Source organism: Equus asinus, unplaced genomic scaffold, assembly GCF_041296235.1.
Source record: "Equus asinus isolate D_3611 breed Donkey unplaced genomic scaffold, EquAss-T2T_v2 contig_815, whole genome shotgun sequence".
In the NCBI taxonomy this organism is placed as follows: domain Eukaryota; kingdom Metazoa; phylum Chordata; class Mammalia; order Perissodactyla; family Equidae; genus Equus; species Equus asinus.
The window spans coordinates 62,501-71,377 of NW_027225533.1; positions in this window are offsets into that span (position 1 = coordinate 62,501).

Genomic DNA, 8,877 nt, shown 5'->3' on the forward strand with positions numbered 1-8,877 from the left:
AGAGCAAGTCGGAGCGTCCGTGGTCAGGGCCGCGAGCCCGCGCTGCCCCGGGCTCGCCATCTCTGGCCACACTGGGCTTAGCTAGGGATCTACAAGGCCCCTGTGCGGCTCCCAAGTCAGTGCCTCCCCTCAGGCCGAGAGACCAAGGGAGGCAGAGACTGGGACGGAGGTGCCGATCAAACAGCACCTCCCAACCAAAGAGCCAGCGCCACGCCGCTGGCTCGGCCCGCCACGGTCACTCCCACACCCGCGGGGAAACCCCAGCAAGGGGAACGCGCGGGCACGCGCCCGAGCCTGCCCGCCCCCACACGGCACGCCGTGGGGGGCGACGAGGCACCCGTCCCCCCCGAGGGGGACGAGGGGCACGCCTCCCTTACCGACTCGACCCCCCCCGCTCCTCAGACACACCAGCGCAGCGGTTACCTGAGGAGGCCGACGGGAACAGGGAACGACACCGCCACTCGGCCTCGGGCGCCTGAGGGACGACCTGGAACGCTCCAGGGGCACCGCCAACGGCCTGGGGAACGCGCTCACGCGCCCGGGAAGGCGCGCGGCGCGGCGGCAACACGGCCCGCCCCACCGCGGGGAGGGCCGCCCGCGAGACACAGCCAAGAGGCACAGGCAGAGCATCCGCCGCGTCACGGAGACCCCGACACCGCCCACGCCACGAGGCACGGGGCGGGGGAGCGAGGTCGGGCCGGATTCCGCACCCCTGCCGCCTCCCACACGCCACTCGCAGCGGGGGAGAACGGGCGAGGGGACCCGCGGGCAGAGCGAGAAGAGCGGTCCCGTTCGCCATGAACGTCCGTCCCTCGTCTGGCACGGCTTAGGCCCGGCCCGGGAGAGCACAGCATCACCACATCGGTCGGCAGCATAACGCGAGGGACCCCCGAGCAAGGGAAGGCCGGCGAGGACAGCGAGCGGAGGAGCCTGCTTCAGCCTCACCGACCCCTCTCCTCCTCCAGCAAGCGCGGGCGACGACCCCAGGACGAGAACGCCTGACACGCACTGGCACGGAGCCGGTGGGATGGGGTAAGTCGCGACCGCACCCGGGTGCCGGCGGCAGGGAGTGCACGTGGTAGAGGACCCCGCGCCCCTAACCCCGCCGCCCTCGGGTACCAGAGACCGGAGGTGGCACCACGGTCGTGGGGGCGCCTGGAACGCACAAGAGCCGGCGCGCAGGCCCCAGCGGGCGGCTCAAGCGGCGGGGGTGGAAACGGGCGTCCGGTTCTCGGCCAGAGCCCGGAGCCCTCCCCGCACACGCATCCAGGCACCCGGAAGCTCTCGGGCGACTGTCACCCGAGCAGAGCGTGTCAGCACTTATCTGGCGGCACAAAACCACCCATTCGGGGGCAAGAATCGCCGCGCCCGGAGACGGGGCCCACCCACGGATCACCAGGGGAACCCCTGGATCACGGCCACGGCCACCAGACCCCAAGCACGACCCCATCGCCACCAGGCCCGGAGCTCCCGGGGCCATCTGGTCGACCCCAGAAGCGTGGCGGCAGGGGGAGCCGGGGACAGCCTCCCCGGGCCGCCCGCGCGGGCCGGGACCGGTCGGTCCCTCCCTCTGAGTCGCCGGGTCAGGACTTAGAAAAGAATTCCGCGGAGGCGCCTCCGGCGACCGGGCCCGGGGCGGGACCGTGGCTCCCGTCCCTCAGCCGGGGCTCCACCTACGCCTCGAGCCGGCCCCCTCCCGCCTCCGGACAAAGACGCGACCCGCGAAACTCGGAGAGAGAAGTCCGGTCCGACGGCCCGGACCCACCCCGGGCACGCGTCCGGGCCGGGGACGCCCTCCCCGGCCCGCCCTCGAGGGCTCCCGGGGCCGGTCCACGCTCTTCTCCAGGGCGGGACTTGGAAAAAAAAACTGCCACGGAGGAGGAGGCATCCGAGGACCGGGCCCGGTCCCCACCGCCAGAGCCGGTCGACTCGGAAGACCAGTGGGGAAAAGGCCAGCCCGGCGGCCGAGCCCGTCGCGCCCTCCACGGGCCTCCCCCGCAAGGCCCCGGCCGGTCGCCCACCTCCGGAGCGGGGCGCGGAAAGGGGATCGGCGACGCGGAAGGCCCGACCACCGGGCCGCCCTCGGGACGACGGCCGGGCACGGGACGAGCTCCCTCGCCCGTTCCCCCGCGGCGGCCCCCCACCCCCTCCCGGGGACGGAGGGGCACCGGCGGCTGCTGGTCGACCCGTCCGGGAGGCCCCACACCCCGGCCGGCACCGGGCGGCGCGGCGACAGCCACCTCCCTCAGTAGCCTGCACCTCCAATCTCCGGCGAGCGGGCGTCGCGCTCACGCCCCGGCGCCACCGGGCCAGATCCCGCCAGCGACGCCGGCCTCCCGGGACTCTGCCTCGGTCACCGCGGCCGAGTCCCGTCCCTTGGCCCGCGTCGCCGGAGCTCCGGAGGAAAGAGACGATATAAAAGCGGCCGCCAGGTGGCACCCGGCGACCGACGACCGCCTCAGCGGGACGGAGCCGGAGCGCGGGCCCGCCGGGGAGCACAGCCGGGCCGCCGGGCCGCCCGATCCCGTCCCGGAGCCCCCTCGGACCCAGCCTCCCGGCCCAGTGCGGCCCCGGGGCGTCCGCCCGCGGGCTCCCGGCCGCCAAGGCGCAGCCCCAGCCGCAGGAGGGGGACTCGGAAAAGGTTTCTCGGGCGATCACCGGGAAGGGGAAGGGGAGAGTTCCCCCCAGAGAGGCCAGGGGGCGGCCCGGGCCGGGCTGGGCCGGTGCGGCCGGGAGGCCGCCGCTTCCCGGAGCGGCTGGAGCGCCCCCGGGGTTCCCGGGAGGACTTAGAAAATCAGGGCGGGCGGGGACGGTCAAACCGAAACCAGGCACGTCATCCGAGAAGGACCGTGATGACGGGAGGAGGAAAGCTTTCCAGTCCAGAGGGCCTGTCGAAGGCAGGCGGAGAGTCTACCCGCTGAAACTGACGAAGATGGGCAAAAGAAGCTAGCTCAGGCGCCGACATTTAAGGAAATAAAAAAAAAAAAGCAAGAGGGCGTGGAGAAATGGGGAAAAATCAACACTGAGAAATCTACCCTCTGAAACCGACGAAGATGGGCAACAGGGGCTAGCTCAGGTGGCAATTTTTAAGGAAAAAAATAAAAGGAAGTGCGTGGAGACCTGGGGAAAAAGCAACACGGAGAAATCTACCCTCTAGAACTGAGAAAGAAGCGCAACAGAGGCTAGCTCAGGTGGCAATCTTTAAGCAAAAAAAATAAGATAAAAAAATACAATGGCGAGGAGACCCGGTGAAAAAGCAACCCTGAAAAAGGTACCCTCTGAAACTGAGGAAGCAGGGCAACAGTGCCTAGCTCAGGTGACAATCTTTAAGCAAAAGAAACACACAAGGGCGTGGGGAGCTGGCGAAAAGGCAACACTGAGAAATCCACCCTCTGAAACGGACGAAGATGGGCAACAGAGGCTAGCTCAGGTGGCAATCTTTAAGCAAAAGAAACACACAAGGGCGTGGAGACCTGGGGAAAAAGCAACACGGAGAAATCCACCCTCTGAAACTGAGGAAGATGGGCAAGAGAGGCTACCTCAGGTGGCAATCCTTAAGCAAAAACAAAGCACAAAGGCGTGGAGCCCTGGGGACAAAGCAACCCTGAAATATCTACCCTCTGAAACTGAGGAACATGGGCAAGAGAGGCTAGCTCAGGTGGCAATCGTTAAGCAAAAACAAAACACAAAGGCGTGGAGACCTGGGGAAAAAGCAACCCTGAAATATCTACCCTCTGAAACTGAGGAAGATGGGCAAGAGAGGCTGGCTTCAGGTGGCAATCTTTAAGCAAAAGAAACACACAAGGGCGTGGAGGCCTGGGGAAAAAGCAACACGGAGAAATCCACCCTCTGAAACTGAGGGACATGGGCAAAAGAAGCTAGCTCAGGTTGCAACCTTTAAGCAGAAAAAAAACACAAGGGCGTGCAGACCTGGCAAAAAAGCCACAGTGAGAAATCTACCCTCTGAAACCGACGAAGATGGACAACAGAGGCTAGCTCAGGTGGCAATTTTTAAGGAAAAATAAAAGGAAGTGCGTGGAGACCTGGGGAAAAAGCAACACGGAGAAATCTACCCTCTAGAACTGAGAAAGAAGCGCAACAGAGGCTAGCTCAGGTGGCAATCTTTAAGCAAAAAAAATAAGATAAAAAAATACAATGGCGAGGAGACCCGGTGAAAAAGCAACCCTGAAAAAGGTACCCTCTGAAACTGAGGAAGCAGGGCAACAGTGCCTAGCTCAGGTGACAATCTTTAAGCAAAAGAAACACACAAGGGCGTGGGGAGCTGGCGAAAAGGCAACACTGAGAAATCCACCCTCTGAAACGGACGAAGATGGGCAACAGAGGCTAGCTCAGGTGGCAATCGTTAAGCAAAAGAAACACACAAGGGCGTGGAGACCTGGGGAAAAAGCAACACGGAGAAATCCACCCTCTGAAACTGAGGAAGATGGGCAAGAGAGGCTACCTCAGGTGGCAATCCTTAAGCAAAAACAAAGCACAAAGGCGTGGAGCCCTGGGGACAAAGCAACCCTGAAATATCTACCCTCTGAAACTGAGGAACATGGGCAAGAGAGGCTAGCTCAGGTGGCAATCTTTAAGCAAAAGAAACACACAAGGGCGTGGAGACCTGGGGAAAAGGCAACACTGAGAAATCCACCCTCTGAAACGGACGAAGATGGGCAACAGAGGCTAGCTCAGGTGGCAATCGTTAAGCAAAAACAAAACCCAAAGGCGTGGAGACCTGGGGAAAAAGCAACCCTGAAATATCTACCCTCTGAAACTGAGGAAGATGGGCAAGAGAGGCTGGCTTCAGGTGGCAATCGTTAAGCAAAAGAAACACACAAGGGCGTGGAGACCTGGGGAAAAAGCAACATTCAGAAATCCACCCTCTGAAACTGAGGAAGATGGGCAACAGAGGCTACCTCAGGTGGCAATCGTTAAGCCAAAGAAACACACAAGGGTGTGGAGACCTGGGGAAAAAGCAACACGGAGAAATCCACCCACTGAAACGGACGAAGATGGACAACAGAGGCTAGCTCAGGTGGCAATTTTTAAGGAAAAATAGAAGGAAGTGCGTGGAGACCTGGGGAAAAAGCAACACGGAGAAATCTACCCTCTAGAACTGAGAAAGAAGCGCAACAGAGGCTAGCTCAGGTGGCAATCTTTAAGCAAAAAAAATAAGATAAAAAAATACAATGGCGAGGAGACCCGGTCAAAAAGCAACCCTGAAAAAGGTACCCTCTGAAACTGAGGAAGCAGGGCAACAGTGCCTAGCTCAGGTGACAATCTTTAAGCAAAAGAAACACACAAGGGCGTGGGGAGCTGGCGAAAAGGCAACACTGAGAAATCCACCCTCTGAAACGGACGAAGATGGGCAACAGAGGCTACCTCAGGTGGCAATCGTTAAGCCAAAGAAACACACAAGGGTCTGGAGGCCTGGGGAAAAAGCAACACGGAGAAATCCACCCTCTGAAACTGAGGGACATGGGCAAAAGAAGCTAGCTCAGGTTGCAACCTTTAAGCAGAAAAAAAAACACATGGGCGTGCAGACCTGGCAAAAAAGCAACAGTGAGAAATCTACCCTCTGAAACCGACGAAGATGGGCAACAGAGGCTAGCTCAGGTGGCAATTTTTAAGGAAAAATAAAAGGAAGTGCGTGGAGACCTGGGGAAAAAGCAACACGGAGAAATCTACCCTCTAGAACTGAGAAAGAAGCGCAACAGAGGCTAGCTCAGGTGGCAATCTTTAAGCAAAAAAAATAAGATAAAAAAATACAATGGCGAGGAGACCCGGTGAAAAAGCAACCCTGAAAAAGGTACCCTCTGAAACTGAGGAAGCAGGGGCAACAGTGCCTAGCTCAGGTGACAATCTTTAAGCAAAAGAAACACACAAGGGCGTGGGGAGCTGGCGAAAGGCAACACTGAGAAATCCACCTCTGAAACGGACGAAGATGGGCAACAGAGGCTAGCTCAGGTGGCAATCTTTAAGCAAAAGAAACACACAAGGGCGTGGAGACCTGGGGAAAAAGCAACACGGAGAAATCCACCCTCTGAAACTGAGGAAGATGGGCAAGAGAGGCTACCTCAGGTGGCCAATCCTTAAGCAAAAACAAAGCACAAAGGCGTGGAGCCCTGGGGACAAAGCAACCCTGAAATATCTACCCTCTGAAACTGAGGAACATGGGCAAAGAGAGGCTAGCTCAGGTGGCACTCGTTAAGCAAAAACAAAACCCAAAGGCGTGGAGACCTGGGGAAAAAGCAACCCTGAAATATCTACCCTCTGAAACTGAGGAAGATGGGCAAGAGAGGCTGGCTTCAGGTGGCAATCGTTAAGCAAAAGAAACACACAAGGGCGTGGAGACCTGGGGAAAAAGCAACATTCAGAAATCCACCCTCTGAAACTGAGGAAGATGGGCAACAGAGGCTACCTCAGGTGGCAATCGTTAAGCCAAAGAAACACACAAGGGTCTGGAGACCTGGGGAAAAAGCAACACGGAGAAATCCACCCTCTGAAACTGAGGGACATGGGCAAAAGAAGCTAGCTCAGGTTGCAACCTTTAAGCAGAAAAAAAACACAAGGGGCGTGCAGACCTGGCAAAAAAGCCACAGTGAGAAATCTACCCTCTGAAACCGACGAAGATGGACAACAGAGGCTAGCTCAGGTGGCAATTTTTAAGGAAAAATAAAAGGAAGTGCGTGGAGACCTGGGGAAAAAGCAACACGGAGAAATCTACCCTCTAGAACTGAGAAAGAAGCGCAACAGAGGCTAGCTCAGGTGGCAATCTTTAAGCAAAAAAAATAAGATAAAAAAATACAATGGCGAGGAGACCCGGTCAAAAAGCAACCCTGAAAAAGGTACCCTCTGAAACTGAGGAGAGCAGGGCAACAGTGCCTAGCTCAGGTGACAATCTTTAAGCCAAAAGAAACACACAAGGGCGTGGGGAGCTGGCGAAAAGGCAACACTGAGAAATCCACCCTCTGAAACGGACGAAGATGGGCAACAGAGGCTAGCTCAGGTGGCAATCGTTAAGCAAAAGAAACACACAAGGGCGTGGAGACCTGGGGGAAAAAGCAACACGGAGAAATCCACCCTCTGAAACTGAGGAAGATGGGCAGAGAGGCTACCTCAGGTGGCAATCCTTAAGCAAAAACAAAGCACAAAGGCGTGGAGCCCTGGGGACAAAGCAACCCTGAAATATCTACCCTCTGAAACTGAGGAACATGGGCAAGAGAGGCTAGCTCAGGTGGCAATCTTTAAGCAAAAGAAACACACAAGGGCGTGGAGACCTGGGGAAAAGGCAACACTGAGAAATCCACCCTCTGAAACGGACGAATATGGGCAACAGAGGCTAGCTCAGGTGGCAATCGTTAAGCATAAACAAAACCCAAAGGCGTGGAGACCTGGGGAAAAAGCAACCCTGAAATATCTACCCTCTGAAACTGAGGAAGATGGGCAAGAGAGGCTGGCTTCAGGTGGCAATCGTTAAGCAAAAGAAACACACAAGGGCGTGGAGACCTGGGGAAAAAGCAACATTCAGAAATCCACCCTCTGAAACTGGAGGAAGATGGTCAACAGAGGCTAGCTCAGGTGGCAATCGTTAAGCCAAAGAAACACACAAGGGTGTGGAGACCTGGGGAAAAAGCAACACGGAGAAATCCACCCTCTGAAACCTGACGAACATGGGCAAAAGAAGCTAGCTCAGGTTGCAACCCTTTAAGCAGAAAAAAAACACATGGGCGGTGCAGACCTGGCAAAAAAGCAACAGTGAGAAATCTACCCTCTGAAACCGACGAAGATGGGCAACAGAGGCTAGCTCAGGTGGCAATCTTTAAGGAAAAATAAAAGGAAGTGCGTGGAGACCTGGGGAAAAAGCAACACGGAGAAATCTACCCTCTAGAACTGAGAAAGAAGCGCAACAGAGGGCTAGCTCAGGTGGCAATCTTTAAGCAAAAAAAATAAGATAAAAAAATACAATGGCGAGGAGACCCGGTGAAAAAGCAACCCTGAAAAAGGTACCCTCTGAAACTGAGGAAGGCAGGGCAACAGTGCCTAGCTCAGGTGACAATCTTTAAGCAAAAGAAACACACAAGGGCGTGGGGGAGCTGGCGAAAAGGCAACACTGAGAAATCCACCCTCTGAAACGGACGAAGATGGGCAACAGTGGCTACCTCAGGTGGCAATCGTTAAGCCAAAGAAACACACAAGGGTGTGGAGACCTGGGGAAAAAGCAACACGGAGAAATCCACCCTCTGAAACTGAGGAACATGGGCAAAAGAAGCTAGCTCAGGTTGCAGCCTTCAAGCAGAAAAAAAAAAGACGCCAGGGCGTGGGGAGAGCTGGCGAAAAAGCAACACTGAGAAATCTACCCTCTGAAACCGAAGAAGATGGGCAACAGAGGCTAGCTCAGGTGGCAATCTTTAAGCAAAAAAAAAAAAAATAAAAAAATACAATGGCGAGGAGGACCCGGTCAAAAAGCAACCCTGAAAAAGGTACCCTCTGAAACTGAGGAAGCAGCGCAACAGTGCCTAGCTCAGGTGACAATCTTTAAGCAAAAAAAAAAACAAAAAACAAAAAACAAAAAACAAAACCCACAATGGAGTGGGAGACCCGGGGGAAATCAACACTGAAAAATACAAAACGAATGGAAGACCAATAGACAGAGCAGGCACTTTCACCTGGGGTGGAGGAGGTACGCATGGTATGACCGATAAGCGCATGAAAAGATGTGAGCTGTTCCCTGGAAAAGCAAGTGAGAAAATTAGAGGGAGACATTGTGGGACACATGGGTGAGACCTGCCTTCTTCCAAATACCGGAACAGGATCAAACTGCTAGTCAGGTCGCGGAGAAGCCAAGTCAGTCACTCACGCCTCACTGGTGGT